Here is a 22,504-nt window from a genome sequence, read left to right on the forward strand (position 1 = left end):
TTCCAACTCTTTGAATCCCGAGCTGCAGGGTATTTATAGGCTGAGAATTACAGAGCGCAATGATACAAAATTGTTAGCTGACGAATATTGATATATATGTGACTGTGCACCTCAAAACGAACATAAAGTCGCACACACTGATTTTGCATGAGGACTGAAAATAAGTGAAATGGGTCAACTTAGCCGAACTTGACTTTTTCATATTTTCTGCAAGAGCGGTTCTTCTTTTACATTATGCTAAAATTTGGTATCATAAAACGGGCAGGAAAGTGTGTTTTTTAGCAGTTCATCTCGAACATTTTTGGTAGAATAGTGTAATCAGGTGTGTCTTTAGAATCCCGTTTTCATTTCTGAACTAGAAATGTCGCTATGACGACTGTTATGCCTCCGCCATAATGCATGATTCTCCTAATAGGTCTAAATAGTACATGTGGACAATGTGTGATTACATTTTCACAAAATTGGCAAAATGTTAAAATGACAAGTTTGTCACAAATGTGTTGAATGCTCACCTTCCTTGACCTATATATGAGAGCATGTATTTGGGATTTACAGACTTTAACTTGACTTTGACCCATTCATATGTTTATGTATTGAGTAATTTTCAAGGTATGGAGAAAAGGTGCGATTTCTGTATTGAATAGTAAATTGTTACCATTTTCATCTGGCCTTTGACCCTAAAATTCATAAGATAATCACTGTAAGGCAGAAGATGCATAAATATGTAGTACGTTTCAAGATAACTTTAGCCACTTCCGAGATATGGAGGAAAAAAATCAGTTCAGCACTTTCACTTGATCTTAGACCTTTTTACCTTTGAGGCAAAAACAAAAGAAGAAAAAAAAAACTTTCCAGAGAATCTCTATTAGGTTAAACATGCATACACCTAGTGTAGAAAAATAACAATCCTGCTGGCATTGCGTAAACATGAGGGAAATAGTAAAATTTGGAAGCGTTGCCCTTGACCTTTGACCCCTGACCTTTGACCCCATGATCCCTAAATCCTCTAGATAATCACTGCCAGTCAGTACATATACTATGTTCCATATGAAGATACCTTGAACAATTTCCAGGTTACGGAGAAAAAAGTGAAGTTTTAATATCTTTACTTGACCTTTTGACCTTTGACCTTTGACCTCATGACCCAAACTTTCACCAGAGAATCCCAATTGGGTAATGCATGTATACATTAAGTTTCAAGAAAATATCTTCAGGCATTGCATAGATATGGTGGAAATAGTGAAATTTTATGTATTTGACCTTGACCTTTTGACCTTTGACCTTTGACCTCATGACCAAAACTTTCACCAGATAATCTTAATTGGGTAATACATGTACACACTAAGTTTCAAGAAAACATCTTCAGGCATTGCACAGATATGATGGAAATAGTGAAGTTTTATGTATTTGACCTTGACCTTTTGACCTTTAACCTTGAGCATGTGCACCCAAAAGTTGATAGGCACAACTTCACCCCCTAATACACATACATGCTAAATTTCCTTAGGATACCTCAAAAGGTTTTGATAGTTACCTTGTCCACAAAATTCATTACGGACGGACGGAAGGACGGACAGACGGACGGAAGGACGGACGGACGGACGGACGGAAGGACAACCCGAAAACATAATGCCTCCGGCACCACTTCGTGGCGGAGGCATAAAAACCTTCTCCACACTCTTCACTTTCAACTCTAATAACTTTTGAAAGGATTGTGCTACTGCTTTGAAAGTTGGCATTAATTATGGACAGAATGAGTTAATAAGGCATGCTTAATTTCAGTTTAATCTGATAATCTCTTTATTGTTGTTACTCTGGTGGTTTACTTCCTGTTTTTTGTCCCATTCATCGCACAGCCAGCACGGTTTGGTAAAGATTAAGCGCTTGAATAGACACTGTACTTCAGAGCCTCTTTCTCGGTTCACACTTTTCCTGAGTTTGTGCTTTCTTTCCATTATTTAGATAGGTTAGGAGAGTCCATTTGATTTGAGTTATACATCATTTTAAAGCTTAAAGTCTGCTCTTTCAGAATATGGTCTTAACTAAAAATTCATGTCTGGCGACTTTTTGTTTGTTTTGAGGTGCAGGGTCACATATGGACTGGCCTTGAGGGGGATACGACATTTATTGCCTGAACTAGAATTGTATTGCCCGAAGACGAGTCGAAGACGAGGGCAATACAATTCTAGTGAGGACAATTAATGTCGTATCCCCCAAAAGTAGACAGTCCATATCATTGTTATAACCCATTTTAGGCTTCTTGAGCAGCAAAAATCATTACAATGTAATATTTTTTACAACTTCCCAAATCACGGTAACAATTTTGCACTCGGCGCCAGCTCGAGCTCTACTCCACACTGCGCGCTACATCACTAGCTTTGATCACCCGTACCGTCGTGGTTACGAAACTTAAGGTTTGGGATCGTCGAAGTTTCGAAACCACGACCCTCAAACAACGACGCGGGTTCACACACATTTAGACTACACCGCTAACTTCGAGTGAATCATGACGTCGTGGTTAATATCGGAAGTAGTACATGTATACCCTTGGCGCATGCTTCAGATGAAACTTGCCACGGCCACGCCTTGGCCAGGGGCCTGGGTACGTGCGGTGCAGGTAGCTGTTGCAGCTGGCTACCGTGTTACATTCACAAGCGCTGATAAAGAACTCAGAGCTGACCCAGAAACGCACGGTGGAGGGAGAGGTCACGCTAAACTTAAAGTTTCGAAAATTCGAGGTTTGTTGTGTCCACACGTACGCTGACTTCGATGGAGACCCCCCGCGGCTCGTAGTTTATCGCGCTAAGATTTTGTCGTGGTTTTGTAACTTGAAGTTAACTTGAAGTTACGAAACCACGAGTTGTTCACACGCACTCTAAACTTAACGTTTACTTAAAGTTTCGAAACCACGAGTGAAACTTAAGGTTTAGGGCTATGTGTGTGAACCCCACTATTATTAGGGAGCTTTAGATTTTGACGAGCGGACGATTGAGACGACCAGTGCGCTGGACGTTCTCCTCTCCCCTGCGTCGTGTTGAAAAATAGCTTTAGATTACGCTGGGACGTAACGTATAAAAAACTAGAGAAGCACTCTGAGAGTGCAGACCTCCGCCAAGCATGCAGTTCATTTCCACCACTGATCTTGTTCTTCCATAGAGATATATATCAGTGATTTCCACCCATATGTATAGCATTGCGTGCTGAAAGTCGCCCGATTTCCCAATATAGAAGCCTTTGTTACGTCATAAACCCTCAGCTGCACGGCGCGCCTCGCCCTAGCAGTTTGAAGTTTGAAGTTTGATTTATTACTCAACGACCCTCATGGGGTATGGGAGTACAATGTCAATTGAAAATACACAAAATAGAAAAATTTCAAATAAGAATTAACATAAATACATGTATAATAGGGTTCTTGTGTGTGTGTGTGTTTTTTTTCTTCTTCTGTTAGGCGTTGTTATTGTATTGTATTATTTTGTATGGTATTGCACTGTATTGTAATGTACTATTTATTTGTACCTTTTCTATTTTCTTAAGAGAGAGCAGAAAGCGCTTTGAGTAGTTTGTAACTGGAGTTCTGGACATAGCGCTTTATAAGAAATTACTTATATATATATATATATATATATATATATAATACAAATATATACAAGATATCAACATACTTTTCAAATATAATTTGCATAAAAGTATGTTATAAATAATATACTATACAAATGTAAATCTATCACATGAATTACGAACGATGCAGGCACTGCCTGATGCAAATAATCATGCAAAGGGTATATGAAATAAACTAAATCAAACGAAATAATAAAGTGCAGTAACTAACTAAAAGAGGACATTATTACCTTACAAAACCTCGAAATGTTTGACAAAGTCTTTTTCTTAGTGGAATTGAACAATTGATCATATTTAAATGTGTTAGGATACTTCCTATAATATTTTTCGAGAAATCTTTTACGTTCTGTCGTAAAGAAGGGACATACAAACAAATAATGAAATTCATCACCAATATCATTTTGAGAACAATAGGTACACAAACGTTCAATTCTTGGAATGTCTTTGTAACGCCCAGACACTATTGGAAGCTTATGATTAAGGCAACGAAAACGTGTTAAAGATTTCCTATCATTTTCATTAAGACGAATCAGATACTTTTCAAAGCATAATTGCTGCTTAAAAATTCTATAAACAGTGCATTGATTGTTTAACTCAACATTACTGTGCCACTCCTGTTGACTCATATCTTTAATTTTTGTATTTATTATTCTTTTGAATGAAGATAAAGATAGATTACTTGCTTGACTCTTCCACACGTCAGAAAGGCCTAAGCTATCAAGAGTATTCTTTACTTTGAAAATCCAACCCATCTGATTTTTCCCCTTCAAAAAGGAGAAAAATTCAAAGCTATAAATGATGCTTGATAATTTAGCTGATTCCCGTTTACAAGACGGTACCAGAACATTAGCATTCGACTAGTGACATTTTTTCTAATTTGTAGTGCCCAAGTTCACCGTAAGTCATGCAATTGGGAATTCTCTTATTCAGACCAAACAATTCTTTACAGAACTTCAAATAAAACGTTTCAATTTGAATTACATTTTCAAAACCCCAAACCTCACATCCATATAACAGAATTGGTAATATCAATTGATTAAATAGCTGAAGTTGAATATCAACAGGTAGACAAAGAGATGCAATTTTGTTCTTCATGGAGTACATAGCTCTTTGTGCTTGAGTTACTTGTTTATTTATAGCTTTTTTGAAGCTATTGTTATAGTTGAAAATTGTTCCTAAATACACATACTCATCAATTACACTTAAAAGTTCATTGGCAAAATAAAACTTTGGAATATTTCTAACTTTTCCTCTAGAAAAAATAACAACCTTCGTCTTTGTGGTATTAACAGTAAGATGCCACAATTGGCAATAATCAGAAAGAGCGTTAAGAGCATCTTGTAAATCATTCGCACTTTCAGCAAGTACAATAGTATCGTCAGCGTACAAAAGAGTGAATAAATTTATATAAACATCCATTTCATTCTCATAAAAGCAATCGTGAATTGATGTAGATAGAGAGCTCAGACCATTGTATCTCTCTTGTAAAAAAAAAATCAAAATCATTCAGATACAGTGCAAATAAGATTGGAGACAAATTCTCATCTTACCTTACTCCTACGTTACTCTGAAAAAAATCGGATTTCTTACCACCATATGAAATACAAGATTTAGCGTTGTCGTATATTTTGACTATTACACGCAATAATTTTCCATCAATCCCGTCCTTCAATAACTTAATCCAAAGCGAACTTCGATCAACTATAAAAATCAAAAGCTTTTTTATAATCCACAAAAGCACAATACAATTTTTTCTCTTTTTTTGTAAATGCCAATCAATAATTGCGTGCAATGAAAAAATATGATCCATCGTAGAATAACCTGACCGGAAACCGGCTTGAATTTCACCAAGTAGATCATAAGAGTCTAGAAACTAGAGCACGCACTTTAGTGCGCGCATGCAAACCTCGAATACGCGCAGTCTGAACTCCCAAGTTCATTGACCCTACCTGCTAAAATATCCAAAAACCCTTCATAAAGTTCCCCAAAATTCTCGGATCACTACCAAAAGTTAAGCGTTTGTTACTTGTGTCATTCTTAACCTTTCCTACAAGTTTCATCCCAATCCGTTAACTACTTTTTGAGTTATTTTGCACACGGTCAAACCAACGAACGAACTAACTAAGAAACAAACAAACACTCGTGTAAAAACAATGCCTTATCATTGTCTTTACACTGACGAAGGTCTGAGGGAGACCGAAAATTTTGTAATAAAGAATCTTCTCGTTGGATCCATGTCGTATTTGAGACTCTTTCTTCTTATAATTACACCATTCGATGTCCAACACTTGGAAAGTTCCAAGATGAACATATATTGCAGATGACACAAGTGTATTCTGTAAAGGCACAGACCCAAAGACATTATTTTATAATATGAATGTTCAACTGATTGTATAAGAAATTGGTTGTCGGTAAACAAATTGATTTTGAATGTTGATAACACCAATTATGTATTATTTGGAACAAGAACTAAAATTGACAGTAATTTGAAATTGATGTATAGAGATGAGGAAATTAAACGAGTATATGATATAAAATTTTGGGGTGTTTTTATTGATGATAAATTGTCCTGGAATTCTCACGTGAATCATATATGTTCAACAATATCGAAAAGTATTGGTGTTCTGTACAAATTACAATTTCTTCCAAAAAATATTTTAAAGATGCTGTATTATTCGTTTGTTTCAGTTCACATAAAATATTGTAGTATTGTTTGGGGTTTTACTACAAAGAAAATATTGATCGTATTCATAAATTACAGAAACGCAGTATTCGTTTGATAACCAACTCTTCATATTTAGCTCCCAGTAAGCCATTATTTCTTAAGATGAAAATTTTACCTGTTCAAGAATTTACTTCTTTGGAAAGTATGATTTTTATGTTTAAAGTTTCCAACAATGTTCTTTCTGAAGTATTTCACAACCATTTCACTTTGAATTGTTCTATACACAATCATAATACCAGGAATGCAAAAAATATTCACACACCATTAAACCGGATTTCAAAAACTCAATCCTCCATTTTTTACCATGGCCCTATTCTTTGGAATACTCTTCCTCCAACAATCAAGAGTAGTAAGACCTTACGTCAATTTAAAAGGCCTTATAAAAAATATATTTTTGATGAAATGTATCTGAAACTGCAAGTATAAGTATGCATTGTTTCCACCTCTGCCTCTTTTCTTCTCTTTTCATTGTATCTTTGACCTTTGTTTTATCAATTGAATTTGTATGATATATTGTTGAGTTGAAATGTATTGATAATTGTTTGTAGGGGATCATTTCCAACAAGCCTCGTGTGTGCTTTCTATGATCCCTCCATTCAAAATGTATAAATGTACCAAGGCAATTGTGTTTTGATATTTGTAGATGTTATGTTTTGATATGGAAATAAATAAATAAATGAATGATATATATATATATATTTCATAACTGTTATTTCATATATATATATATATATATATATATGAAGAGCTTGCTTCCAAATCCTATCATTTATCCTATCACTTCCTAAATCCATCATTTTCAATGGATTTAGCGCCTTTTGGAAGCAAGCTCTTCATATTTTTTTTTTTGTAATATTCTTTTATTTGAGTTTCATTCAATGTGAAATCCATATTAACAATAAAATTAATACGTCCATCAACAAAAAAAAAAGAAAGCAGCTGCATTCTTCTTTCTTGTGCTGCTAAATCATTTTTCAAACATACAGTACAATATATTTGATTCTTTTTACCAAATCATACCTTGTTTTTATAAAAGAAATGACATAAAAATCTGCATAATTCTCAGAAAAAGCTATTTTGATCAGCCTAATCAAGCCAATCCGAATGTGCCTTATCACTCACACACCGACTAAGAGATGTGTGCTACTCAATCACTTTTTCACTTAACTTCCTTCTTTTTTGTTTCTTTTTTTTTGGCAGAGCACACACTATATACATAAATATATCAGATAAAGTATAACTCTTAAAAGGGAAAAAAAATCTTGATCAACTTGATCAGATTGCTCAATATCCACTTCATTATATAAATTCTCTTACACTCTCTTGAGAATACAGCAGTTTCTAAAACATATTTAAAAAAGCATTCTTTACTTAACCGAACAAAGCTCATCATTTTTTTTTCTATCTAACCTATCAACCACCCCTCCCCCCCCCCGTACAGCACAAAATAACCATATGTGTATATCATCAAAACAAATCATATTCCTGCCTGACCCCTTAACCATTATTCTACCATTGCCTAACTACATCTACCTAACCCTAACCATCCCCACCTATTTCCCCGCTAACCATTACTCTACTCTAACCTAACTACATCTACCTATGACCCTAACCATCCCCACCTATTTCCCCACTAACATACCCCCACCCCCGTAGCCTTCCCTCAACACACACACACACACACACACCCATATATGCACTAGACATCAACCAAAACAACAACAACATACCCACCAGTGCGCACTCACAAACACCAACATTTGCACGCCAAGTCACACTGCATATTTGTGGTATCTTGGTTACCTGTTTCTTTGACAGTTAAACACACACCAAATTAAAACCGAAGCTAACTAAACATTTTACATGGGGGAAAAAAAAAGTGACCACCATAATGCTGATACATATACCGATTCCTAAACATTAAAACGGCTAAAACCTAAACTGACCATACATCTGAGTCTATGAAAGTTTCAACTGCTCCCATTTTTGCAAATGAAAACCGAGCTTACCTGCTTTAACCGCAACGTTCTTTTCCTCCTCTATAAAATCCAAAACAAATTTCTTTATCTTTTCCCTCTTGGGTAACTTATTTTGTTCTCTTGACCGAAATATTACAATTTTCATCAAAATTATCAAGGCATTCACGCATTTGATTCTATTTGAACTACCTCGTAAACCTAAAAAGATATCTCTCCATTCTAATTCTTCTAACTCAACTAAATCATAAAACTCAATAAGAAACTGCCATATCGGCTTTACTTTCACACAATCAAAAAATATATGTGAATAAGTTTCCCTTTCCAATTGACAAAAAGAACAAAGATTATCATTCACAAAACCAAACTTAAACAAATGTTCCCTTGTATATATCACCCCGTGTAACAACTTAAACTGAAATTCCCTATGTTTACTAAGTAAAGTCGTGCTTCTAGGTCTAAGAAATAAATGTCTAATTTCCTTATCACTACAATCATACTTCACTTCACCATATCTTATTTCCAGAGTATACAATTCTTGTAAAGCTGTAACAAAATACTCATACACTATTTTTGACTTAATATTTTGAAATTCTAATATCTTACCAAAAATCTTCACCTGTATATCATAATTTAATACATCAATTTGCTGAAACCTTACACTCCCTGTGGACTCTTTCCACTTTTCTGGAAAAACATTATAAATATCATTTATCTTAAATATACCATTTCCCATAATACCTAAATTTCGAAAATACCCAACGGGTTTAATAAAACCTCCTTGTAAAATATGATGTACATTATAAACACCCTTTCATATAAATCACAATCAAAAATACTCTTCCCTTTTATACATACTTTTCTATTATTAAATATAACTGGATTCATCACTTCATCTTCAAAATTCCTACATTTATCCATTTCCTGCCATACCTTAACCATTTCTAAATAAAAAGGTGGAACTGGATTTGTCAATGTCAATCTAGACCATTCATAGTCACATAAAAATAAGAACCTTCCTCCTACTGATCGAAAACTAAAATCAAAATACATTTTCCACCCAGATTTCTTCTCACCATACAATAAACGTTTCAACCACATAATACGTTGCGTTTTGACAAACAGCTTAAAATTTATCATTCGCAGTCCCCCATTAACATAATCTTGATACATAATATTCCTTTTTACCCGGTCTTTACCATTCCACAAAAATTCAAAAACCATCTTATCCAATTCAGGAAATATCCATTGAGGAACAACTATGAGTGATGAAACATAATTTAACCTTGATAATGCATACGTTTTCAACAAATGAATTTTTCCCATGAGTGTTAAATCACGCTGTTTCCACCATCCTAACAACTTTTTTATTCTACTTAATATTTCTTTAAAATTGATCTCATTCTTCCCCCTCACATCTCTTACAAAATTCACCCCCAAAATTTTAACTGCATCCACATATTTTCCAGATACAGATAATACAGGTTTATCTGTATCCTTACCCATCCACAAAAAATTAAATTTTTCTTTATTTACAATTAAACCGCTTATTTTCCCGAATTCATCAAAAATATACTGTAACCTATTTAAAGATTTTATGTCCTTTATAAACAACGAAATATCATCCGCATATAAAATTTGCTTTATTTCATTTCCCCCAAAACATATTCCTTTTACAGTGTTATCTTTCCTTACTACTTGCGCCAGTGTTTCAATTACTAATAAAAACAAATACGGAGACAGGGGATCACCTTGCCTAACCCCTCTCTTGATTTTGAAATAACCAGTAGAGTGCCCTCCATTCATAACACAACTGCTAATATCCTTATAAAGCACCTTAACCCAGGAACAAAACGATTCACCGAAACCAAACCTATGTAAGACCCGAAATAAAAATTCATGTGCAACTGAATCAAACGCTTTTTCGAAATCCACTGTGACCAAAAACCCACTTGTGTAATGCAAAGAATGAAATAACATATCATCTACTAATCTTACCGCTTCTCCTATATTCCTATTCTTTATGTACCCAACTTGATCAAAATGAATAATCTCTCCCAAAACTTCTTTAATTCTATTTGATAACACCTTAGATAATATCTTATAATCTACATTCAAAAGTGTAATTGGTCTATAATTTTTGATGTATAGTACATCCTTATTTTCTTTTTCTAATAAAGTAATAACACCTTGCTTTTCTGATATTGATAAAGCCCCTTCATCATATGCCTCATTCAGAGCATCTACAATCATTTGCCCCAGAACCGACCAGAAAGTGAGATAAAACTCCACTGTGAAGCCATCGTTTCCAGGAGCTTTATTACCTTTCATTTCTTTTAAAACCATAAAACATTCATTTATATTAACTTTCCCTTCACAACTTTTTCTACTCTCTTCACTTAATTTCGGAATATCATCAAAAATACACAATTTATATCATAAATATTTTCATCATTATTAAAATACAACTTTTCATAAAATAACCTAATTACTTTCATTATTCCATTTACATCCTTTATCAACTGTTCTTTATTATCATATATTTCCTTAATAACACTTTTCTTTTTATTAGATTTCAACAATTGTTCAAAATACTGTGTTTTTGTTTCTCCTTCTTCAAACCATTCAGCCCTAGACCGAACTCTCAAACCTTGTCGAGAATACTCATATATTTTTCGTAACTCCGATTTCTTCTCCTCTATATCATCTACTACCGCATTGCTAGATGAAACTAATATCTGGTTCTCTAATTCCTCAATATTTCTTTCTAACTCCTCTATTCTACTTCTTCTCAATTTTGCTTTATCTTTAGAATAACTTATAATATATCCCCTCATTTTCATTTTCATAAAATCCCATAACAATCGTTTACCCTGAATACTCAAACTCAATTCTTCCCTTAATCTAATTATTTCATTACTAAATTTTTCAACAAATTCTCTATCCATACATAAGCTGTTATTAAATTTCCAGTATGACTTACCATAACAAAATATATCTACCAACTGTTCAACCTGTAACAAAACACCAGAGTGATCAGGCGTTATTGACGTTATTATTTCACACTTTTTCACAGAGTGTTGTAAACTAGAAGAACAAAACCAGTAATCTAAACGGCTTTGAATAACAGGCCATTTTTGTCTAAACGTAAATTGTTGTTTATTCAGATTTTTCTTTCTCCATATATCTATCAAATTATATTTATTCAAAAAATCTTCAAATTTTTCATTAAAAACAGTTTTCAACACCTTCCTTGGTCCCATATAATCTAAACTTCCATTCATTATCAAATTGAAATCCCCTCCTATAAAAAACAATTGATTAGGATTATACAACCTAGATACACTAATATCTAATTTCTGCAAAAACTCCACTTGCATTCTCTCTTTATCTCTTGTAGGGAAATAACAAATTCCCATTACCAAAGTAACCCCTTGCATATCACCTTTGAAAATAACATATCTTCCATCATCATCTATTACCACTTTTTCAATCTTTAATTTTAAATGTGAAGATATCAACGTTAATACACCCTTACTATGATTTGATCCGTGACTGAAAAACATAGGTCCATCCCAATCTAACTTCCATATATCTTCCACCTCCCGTGTACTATATGTTTCTTGTAATAAAATTATATCACTCCCTTTACTTTTACACCATTCAAAAATATTCTTCCTTTTCAACTTATCTCTTATTCCTCTTACATTTAAAGACATAAATGTACAAGAAGACAGACTATTCATATACTACATCACATATCCCAAAAATTCTAACAACCTTATTCCCAACAGATAATTCAATCACACCCCAAACATACCCACAAAAAACTTTCTTTCCCAGGACATTTCTTCCCAACTGATTACACAGACAGGAAATTGCAAAGTGCGAACTTGCGCTGACTGAAAATAACTCCTCAAAATGGAAACAGGCAACCCTACCACGACTTGACATCCCATAACATTCACGCTCACAACACCTCAAGCACACAACACTCACCTCACACCCTTCACTCCTAGAATTAATCCCCTCTCCCTCCCTCCTATTGCCTAACTTATCCCAATATCTAATTCGGTAACAAAAACCTGATACCCATGTGCTACATATACCTACCCTGTACATAACTTCAAACACTACAAAAATAAACCTCCATACCAAAACAACTAACCCACTTTCCATAACATAAGGAGATGATTGAAAGCGGCCCTCCACCAAAGCCATACGAAAAAAAAAAAAAAGAAGAGTTTCTGCAAAGTCTGCGTACTTTACACACATAACTTAACAGTAATTTCTTACCCGACATACATGAACTGATTTGAACCGGGTAGATAATAATAACTTCTTTTATATTAGATACAAAAAAAAAAAAAAAAAAATGAAGCATACCGAACCAAGAATTTGTGCATTCTGGGTGTGGTGCAACACGCACCAAAACCCATATCGATGGGGGAAAAAAAAAAACACAAAACATTGTATAAATATAGTGTACAAATCACCCCAGAGCCTGACAGTTAACATATATGGCAGGCATCCCAGCGAAAAGGAAAAAAAAATGGTTCTGCCCATGTCAAACCAAGAATTCGTACATTCTGGGTGTGGTGTAATTCACATCGAAAATTATATCAATAGGCGTCCTCACACCAGCCCAACGCCCCGAAACAGCGCGCCACCTCCCGACTCGGGAGATTAACCCGATCTCGAAACAGATCGCCATTTAATGATATACCAATCAGCGCGCTATTATCAAGAAGTCCTCCCGAGTCCGTAACTCTGGAAACCTCCGAAACAGCAGTATAAATCGATGCGAACCATCGCGCCACTTGATAATGCTCTGGCTGATGCGAATAATAAATGAAATAGCGCGCCAATTTGCGATCGCGAAAAGAAGAAAGAAAAAAAAAACATATATGGGTGAGAACTTTGAACGATGTACAATTGCCAATTTTCGTACCTTATGACATTCTTTCCCTTAGAACACGCCAGGATAATCTAAGAAACCAGATTTTTTTATGTCATCTCAAAGATTGGTAAATTTCCTTTCAGGAAATATATGGTTTGGTTGACTTTTGCCTGATATTTTTCATTTCACAAGGACTTAAAGCGTAAAAATACGGTAAAAACGCTATTTTCACAATAATTTTTGTTTTTCAAACTAATGATGTGCATTTTTAATGGTACGTGGCATCTAATATCTTACCATGTTCTGGATTTGACATATCATGGGTATGTACCACAAAATTATAAGAACTTTATGAGCACGTATAAAATTACAGAGAACAATTAAAATATCAAAGTCCTAAACAGACGAACGTCCGTGATGCTTTTATTTCTATCGCTGCTGCAAATTCTACTTTGTTGTCCCAACATATATACATACACACACACACACACACACACACACACACACATATATATATATATATATATATATATATAATGTATATATATATATATATATATATAATGTATATATATATATATATATATATATATATATATATATATACTTTTAAGGAAAGGCGAATATAGACACAAAATAATACACCGTGTAATAACATGCCGTTTCCGAGCGGAAAATGTGAGTAGTTTTGATTACATTAAAGAGATCCTTTAGTTATGGTTGAGAACTAACTTCGGATTTCTAACATTTTTTTTTGGCGAGATAATGAGAAACCTCTCATGAAATGTAAAAGAGCATGTACTTCCAAGAGGGATTCAATGTTTATTTGACGAAAATTAGTTTTGAAATGGTTGAGATATCCAAAACAGAGCAATCTGAATAAAAGTTGGGACCCGCCTTTTATTACTTTCCCTTTAATTGTTTTACTTTGTTTTTGGATGTCTCAGCCATTCCAAAACCGATTTTCATAAAATAAATCTGGAATTCCTCTTAGAATGGTATGCTCTGTAATATTTCATGAGTGGTTTCTTGATATCTCGCAAAAAGCTGAAAGCCCAATCCTCATCTCCACCAATGCTATACTATCCCTTTAATGTATTTCTTTTTCTTTTTGTTGAGGAGGAAGAGATACGTTTTGTAATTTTGATCACCTCTCTTGCTCTTCCTGGTCGAATAAAGCAAAAGCAAAACACACGGTGTATTGTATGACCAAGGAGGTATGACATGTCATACCCATGTGTTGTAACATAACAACAAATAAGATTTTACATTCCAGAGTCACAGGGCAATGCAGTTATGGGCCAAATCGGTAAATTTTTGCCTGGTTGTATGGATGCAAGGGACTTGGTAAAATAAAGACCAGAATGTACCCATATGTATTCAAAAGGCTCAGAGTTTATTATGAAAGTGACTCTCCATGTTAGAAATTGTGGATTGTGTTAGGTAGCATATTTGTGGTGATCATATTGAACAAGAATACATTTTGTTACGGGTCAAAAAAGGAATTTTTCATAAAGAAAACAACTGCCACTCTTCACTGTTTACCACCTTAAATTGTACTCCTGGTAAGGGCACAAAGACGGGGAGAGGTAGCAGTGTTTTACTAGGTGTTACAAAAAAAAATCCCATTTTGATCCTTAATAGCTCAAGAACTATACATCAGGTAAAACTGTCATTGATACGAGTAATAGTTGAATAATATGCTATTTGGAAGTGATTTGGATATGAAACTTGAATCTCAATTCCATTAAATCCATGATTAATTTAAAAGTTAAGTTTCAGATTTTGTTCAAATTTGAACCCTCTGTACAAGATTGAACTTAATACAGGAACCAATGATGTGTACGTGAGTGTGTGCTTACAATGACCCTGAACAATAGATATGAATACCATGAATACCACCTCTTCAGAGCTCTGCTGACTATGCTTCTGGTCTCTTGCTGCAAAGCATATGAATGCTTTATTAATAACTCACGATGGATTGCCCTCCGGGCACCGCTAGTCTGAATTCATAGTAAAAGGTAAAATGCAGGCACATGAAAAAAGTACGCACATGTCCCTGCTGCATACACTATATTTCAGGATGAATAAAGACTAGCTGCGATAGTGGAATTTCTCATAAAATATAGAGTTTTCAAACCCTGGCCATTTCACAGGACCATTGTAAAGGTGTTAACCACACACTCCCCTACACACCAACTGACCCCTGTGCAAAGTTAAAGTTTTGTACAGAGGGTTGAAACTAGAGCAGAATCTGAATCCAAACTTAAAAATAATTCTTCAATGTATTGAAACTGATTTTTAACTTACACACTATTCAGCTGTTGGTCATATCAATGTCAGTGTTATATGAAGGGTGCTGTTCGTTATTCCAAAGGTTCGCTACTCCGAAGGTTCGTTATTCCGAAGGTTCGTTAATCCGAAACACACAAATTCCCTATACCTAAAGGTTCGTTAATCCGAAAATGAAAAAGGTTTCGTTATCTAACCCGAACATTTGTGGCGTTATTCCGAAGGTTCATTATTCCGAAGGTTCGTTATTCCGAAGATTCGTTAATCCAAAAATGAAATTCGGCATAACGAACCTTCAGAATAACGAGCTGTAACCATCTGATACATAGCTTTTGAACTATTACGGATCAAAAGTGGGAAATGTTTTTGTAACACCTAATAATGTCAAGCTGCAATAATTACATTCCATCGATGCACTTTGTGTTTGATATAATTAACACCAGCTGCTGTGTCTCTTCTCAGCATCTATCACTTGACATGACTTACGTTTAATATGGAATAAACCAACAATATTATGAATTCATGCCCTGCATACCAAAACCAACAACAACAAAACAAACAAACACACACACACACACACAGCTCTAAAGTGGTTAATACATAAGATTGGCATAGTAAATCCTGGAGGGGCTTGAGTTGGTTTGGGATTATTTCTGTCTTCCTCATTTTTTTTTAAATTCTCCTTGTAGTATCAACAAGTATATGCCATGACTGTCTGGAGAGGAAAGGCCAAAAACATTTACTAAAGGGAAATTACTGATTTTGTATGCGATAGGTATCAGGGCTCGACAGTGTAGTGGTGGCTTGGTGGTCCATGGAAACGAAAAGTTGATCAGATTTAAAAAGAAAAAAAACGATTACAAGCAGTCACTGGGCGACTTCACTGGACACAAAAATGTCAAAATGAATTCCCATAAATATCAACTGTTCCCTTTTGTTTTCTTTAATAGCAAAGATTTCAGTAGAACAAACGGGCACTGAAGAAAAAAAGAGCTGTTGTTGATTTCTCCAATTACCACACGTAAACGATAGAAAAAAAGCAATACAGTAGGCAATTTTTAATAGAACAGGAGAATTTTAACAATCTTAACAAAACGAATTAAAAACATCTGTAGTAAGAGATTATTTATCATGAATAACAATCGTTTTTCGAAAATTCAGAGTAAATCCGCCTTCTAATCTGTTTCGACTATCTCTAAAAATGAGATTGTAATGCTCAAGAGAGAGGATGGTACGTTCGATTATTCAGAGAGGCAAGCCTTGGGTAGTGCTTTTACGGTTAAATATTTTTAAACATACTTATTCAGAAATAATCGGAAATCATCAGAATATCTACTTAAACTCCCTGATATTAAGAAAAAGTAACGAAAATTTACAATTATCAAAATTATTCGTACAATTAACAAACTAACTATCTTTAACATATTATACACAATTCATGAAATCCTTCCATCGAGATGTTTTCATTGCAACTGATTGACAAAGTGCCCTAAATCGACGTAAATACGTCGACGTCGATGTAGGGCAATTTGTCAATCAGTTGCAATATTATGCACAAGTTTAGAACTAAAGTTACATCGACCACTAATCCAACCATAATTCTAGACGTACCGTTTTGGTTGAAGAAGGCACATTACTTAATTATTTTACACCCAAACGATGTCTTTTCCAACCAATATGAATATTTCTCACCTTTGCTTTTCTCCTAGTTCTCCTCTTTCTTTTACTTGTTGTTTTTCTTTCTTTTTGGAAAGTGCATATTGATACATTTCACTTTATTTCATTCTTCTTCAGTCTCATTACAATGTATCTCTACTGTAAGTCTGCAATTATTGCTTACCCTGCTAATTCCACATTGTTTTGTTTACATAATTTCTATCACTAAAGAAAGTGAGATGTGTATCGTGTTATTCTTACTGTCGAAAACGGAATTTGATTTTAATTTGAATTTAATTTTGAATTTTGCTCATTGCATGATGCAATTTTAGTTTCTAGATACGTCCCTAGTAGATTTACTGTGTGTCCAATCTATATTCCAAAATATATTTTACTGTGTTTGTTTCCTGCGTGTTATCGTCAATTACATCTCCGTATTGATGAGGTTCCTTCATATTATATATATATGGGTCAGAATTTTGAACGATGTACAATTGAGCCAAAACAAGGCAAAATATAAAAAGTAGGAAATTCTCCAAATCATTCATCTTACCTGAAAGAGTATAACTCAAGCTTTAATATGAACCCAATTATACTAGGATTTTCCCAGAGGAACAAGTTTTTATTCACCGCTGAAGTTTACCATGTCCAGAGCAGCGAACGTCCGTGAGGAATAGTACTGCACATACATTTGAATACCATTTAACATAGTTTCCAAAGATCTGATTCAGTTCAAAATCCTAACTAAATATCTTAAGGGACATGTCTACATGATTGCAAAATATTAAGCTTGTACTCTTAACCTGTACATAGGCCCCTAATGGTAGACAACTGATGATTTAACTAAATTCGTCATTTCTGTGGAGATATTGCTCTTCCGCTAAACACTTTCTTAACTTTACGCGCATTTTACAGAAACTCAATATTTTCACCTCTTATTTCACTATCCCATACTTTAATCCTCACTCCCAAATAATAATATACCTTTTTAAGATGTATCTAATCTGGGCAGTCTCTATAACCCAACAAACATAGCATAGTTTTCATCACGGAGGTTCGCATGTAGCTCACGGACGTTCGAAACAAACAAGATATTGAACAATGCAGCTCTCTTGAGTTGGAAACGTATTCTACTCACAACAAACAGCAATTTCATGTCGAGAACAAACTCCTCTGCAAAATCCTGAATAGATATTACTAATTCTCAATTATATAAGCTTGTTTATCTTCTCATACTGAGGAATCAAAGAAAACAATCTTCCATCTCTCGTAAATGAACGTATAAACGTACGTGTAATCTCAGTGACGTAATCCATCCTTGAGAACGAATATATTCATCAAAATTTCGTTATCATGAAGTAAATATTCTGGTCCTAAACTTGTTATATAAAGTCTACAATGCAAAATTTGCTTTTTATATAACGAACATGATCACAGCTAAAATTATGACGAAGAATTGATATAGAAAAACAACAGAAATGTGCTCCGTTATAGAAATACGAAGTTTAGCTGGGGAGGGCAAACGAATACGTTAGGAAGAAATCCCTCTGTGTTTGCTCCTTGTGTTACACACTGTTACCGAGGAGAATTTGTGTTATTATATTAGTCAGAAATGATAATAGGTTCGATACTGCGAAGTTTCGTCATAACAAGACACAATAAGTCCATATAACTTGGATGGATGTTTGTGACTTCGATATTATATAATAATTATGGTTTGTTATAACAAACCTTTTGTAGCGCGTCATTTCGGAGGCTCGTTATTCATACAGTTTGTTAATACGAAAATTGATAGAGTTCGTATAATTATGAAGCTTTTTTATTCGGTTAATGATAGAAATCTCCGAAGGTTAATCGAAAGGCTTATTAACTGGAACATGAAAAATTATGTTCGCTTATCCAAATATGGAAAAACAAGTTAACAACTAAAATCCTCCAATTTCAAAACCTCATAATAACCGTTTTCACCTAAACGAATATCAGGCCCATTCCACTTTTAGAAGAACGGACCTAAAAATAATGATCCTTAATATCTATTTTTTCGAAGAACATTTCTAATAACAAACCTCCTGAATTAACTACAATTTTTTTTTCATTTTGGAATAACAAACCTTTGGACATCGGAGTAACGAATCTTTGGAAGAGCGAACGTATCAAAGTGCAACCTTAAACCTATTCTTAATCATTACTTTTTTTAACATGTGTTTTCAAAGTAAGCACAAAAGCACAAACAAATTAACGATCTCTCTGTCTCTTAAATGTAAAATGAAAAAAAAAAGATCTTGGAAAAAAATACAAATTAATATTGCTTTTCATTGAGTGTAAAACAACACCATGTGATGATAAGCGGAGGATTTGTGTGTTTTCATCAGACAATAATTGTATACTGCATGATTTTTGTTCGCTTGTGACGGCATTTCGATGAATAAAAAACATAAACAAACAAACAAAAACTTCTCCAGAGGAATTTGGTATAACGGGAGTGCACTGGCAATTCTTTTCTCTGTGTGTTGGAGCTCGATCCCTTCTCTGTTTCTCAGTCATTTTCATTCAACTGCTTCCACGTCCTTTTGAAACTTTTCCGTTTCTTATTCAACACATGCTCATTACAGACTTCTCCCGTCATTATCCTGAATGTGATTGCGTAGCACTTTTCGGATTTGTTTTGGTTTGTTTTGCTTTGTTTTTGTTTTCTGTTTGGTCGCAGCATGTTCAGGCTATTGAGGGAATGAGAGAAAAATCGTCATGAAGAGAAAAATAAGAATGAATTAAGGCATTTAATATCATGACAATTACAGCGAACGTCCGTTATGGAGACCAAAACTGGATGTGTTCTGTTTGAGACGGCAGCTACCATACTCAAAAGATAAACACTTAGAGCACCTGTCACTAAAAAGTGGCACTGATCTTCTTTCTCCTACTATGTAATCCATTGACTTATTCAACCAACGAACATCCGTGAAAAAAAAAAAAAAAAAACGTTTTCCGTTTGTTATTACAGGTAAATTGAGTGCTGAACGCTATTCACTTTCGGGTATGAGCGGCTCGGTGATTTGGTATTATTTTCAACTAACATTAATCTTATGTGCAGTGATATATGTGTAATTGTCAGAAATTTCCTTTCTCGGACAGAACGTCCGTGAGCGAAACTTTCAGAACCTGTAACAGTACAAATTGTCTCCAGAACCTCATTAGAAAGAAATTTAAACGCACAGAAAGTACAGATTACGCAAAATTCCATTTTCCTATAACTTTGTTTTAAGTGTTTAGCTGTTTTTGTATAATTAGAGGGAAAACAAGCGTAAAAATTGTGAGTAAATTTTCAATTGTTTGTTCATCATGATCACATAATGCCTTAAAAATTCTGAAACTACTGCTCTAAACTCATTGTTTACTTTGTAAAACTTTATTTGTCGCTATTCGAGCCAAAAGTTTTAAAGAATACAGGACACTTTCGGGACAAGTTATCCCTATCGGAGGGATTGCATACGTCACGGACGTTCTCTGGAATTATCACGGACGTTCGTTCCACTACTATAGGGTCATGTTCCAGGACGGATAACTAATCGGCAGAGAGTACCTAGCCTTCCTAACTCTTTCAAAAATTTGAAAAGGTATTGTCAATGCAAATTATAAGAAATTTGACATCCTTACAACATATGTATTGCTCAGAGGGGGATCAGGAGGTGAATTTTCAGAGAAAATATTAATTATTTGCTTGGTTTTTGGTGAATTGCATGGTCCAAAAACTGCGGACGATCCTCAGTCCGCTCCAAAAATGGCGTGAAGCTCCTCGGCTAGAGAGCCAAAGGTAAAATGCACCTTCGTCATCAAAGCAAGATGGTGTCCCACTCGAAAACGTTTTAATCATCACGGACGTTCTTTTCTTCTTGGAGGTTCGTCTAAAAATATAATTTCGGTTCCTATTTGACTAAGGATGGACAGAAACTAAAAACAAACATATTATCGTGTTGCTAGATCTTAGTTGATTACGACTCAGAACAATATCGCCAATAACGCTTCATGGGCTACGATCTTTATTAGAAAATAGCGGAAGCACGTCCGTGACGAAAACTGAGTATAATTTTGCATAAAAGAATATTACGTCCCATGTACAGCCAGCAGACGTACAATTTTTGCAGGATATGTTCATTAGGTGGAACACCAAATGTTCGTATACGTTACAGTCGGGACAACAAAGTAGAATTTGCAGCAGCGACAGAAATAAAAGCATCACGGACGTTCGTCTGTTTAGGACTTTGATATTTCAATTGTTCTCTGTAATTTTATACGTGCTCATTAAGTTCTTATAATTTTGTGGTACATACCCATGATATGTCAGATCCAGAACATGGTCAGATATTAGATGCCACGTAACATTAAAAATGCACATCATTAGTTTGAAAAAACAAAAATTATTTTGAAAATAGCGTTTTTACCGTATTTTTACGCTTTAAGTCCTTGTGAAATGAAAAATATCTGGCAAAAGTCAACCAAAACATATATTTCCTGAGAGGAAATTTACCAATCTTTGAGATGACATGAAAAAATCTGGTTTCTTAGATCATCCTGGCGTGTTCTAAGGAAAAGAATGTCATAAGGTACGAAAATTGGCAATTATACATCGTTCAAAATTCTCACCCATATATATATATATATATATATATATATATATATATATATATATTTATGTAACCTGTTTCTTACTCTCCTCATATAAGATGTGTATTTACATGACATGAAATTGCTCCTACTCGCCTCACAAACACACAGACACATGTGCGCATATTTGAGCACACGAACATTATACTGCGCTGTGTAATTCTCAGCTTCATACACACAGACTCAGAATCTACACTGGAGTCTGTCGACCGTTATCGACTCTTCAATGCACCTATTCGCTGACCAGTGCAATATGTGATTTTTTATGCATCCAAAGTGGGCAGCTATTGAATTGGTCGAAAATTTGATTAATTCCCTGAATGCAGAGTCTTTGATAAAAGATGATATAATTGTCTGGATAAGTAGCTCTCAAACCCCTTATCACCTGTCGGCTCAATATTCCACCTATGGGAATATTCATCGAAATAGCCTATGGAGTAATTTCATGATTTATTGCCTTAATACCTAAATTTCTATGGGGCAGCACTGTCCAATGAGGTGGAACTATTTTTGCAGTGCATGGAACGCTTTCGCGCGTTAAAACTTGGAGTGAGAGAACCACGTGATGTCAACACGACGGCTGAAACAGAGGTTACTCCTAAACATGACCCATGAATAATACATGAGTTCCTCTATGAAAGCCAGATAGCATTAGAGTTTATTATTGGCCGTGGT

The sequence above is a fragment of the Diadema antillarum genome, unplaced genomic scaffold (genome assembly GCF_040938485.1).
Source record: "Diadema antillarum isolate AM-2024a unplaced genomic scaffold, OU_Dant_1.0 scf00000025, whole genome shotgun sequence".
Classification (NCBI taxonomy): domain Eukaryota; kingdom Metazoa; phylum Echinodermata; class Echinoidea; order Diadematoida; family Diadematidae; genus Diadema; species Diadema antillarum.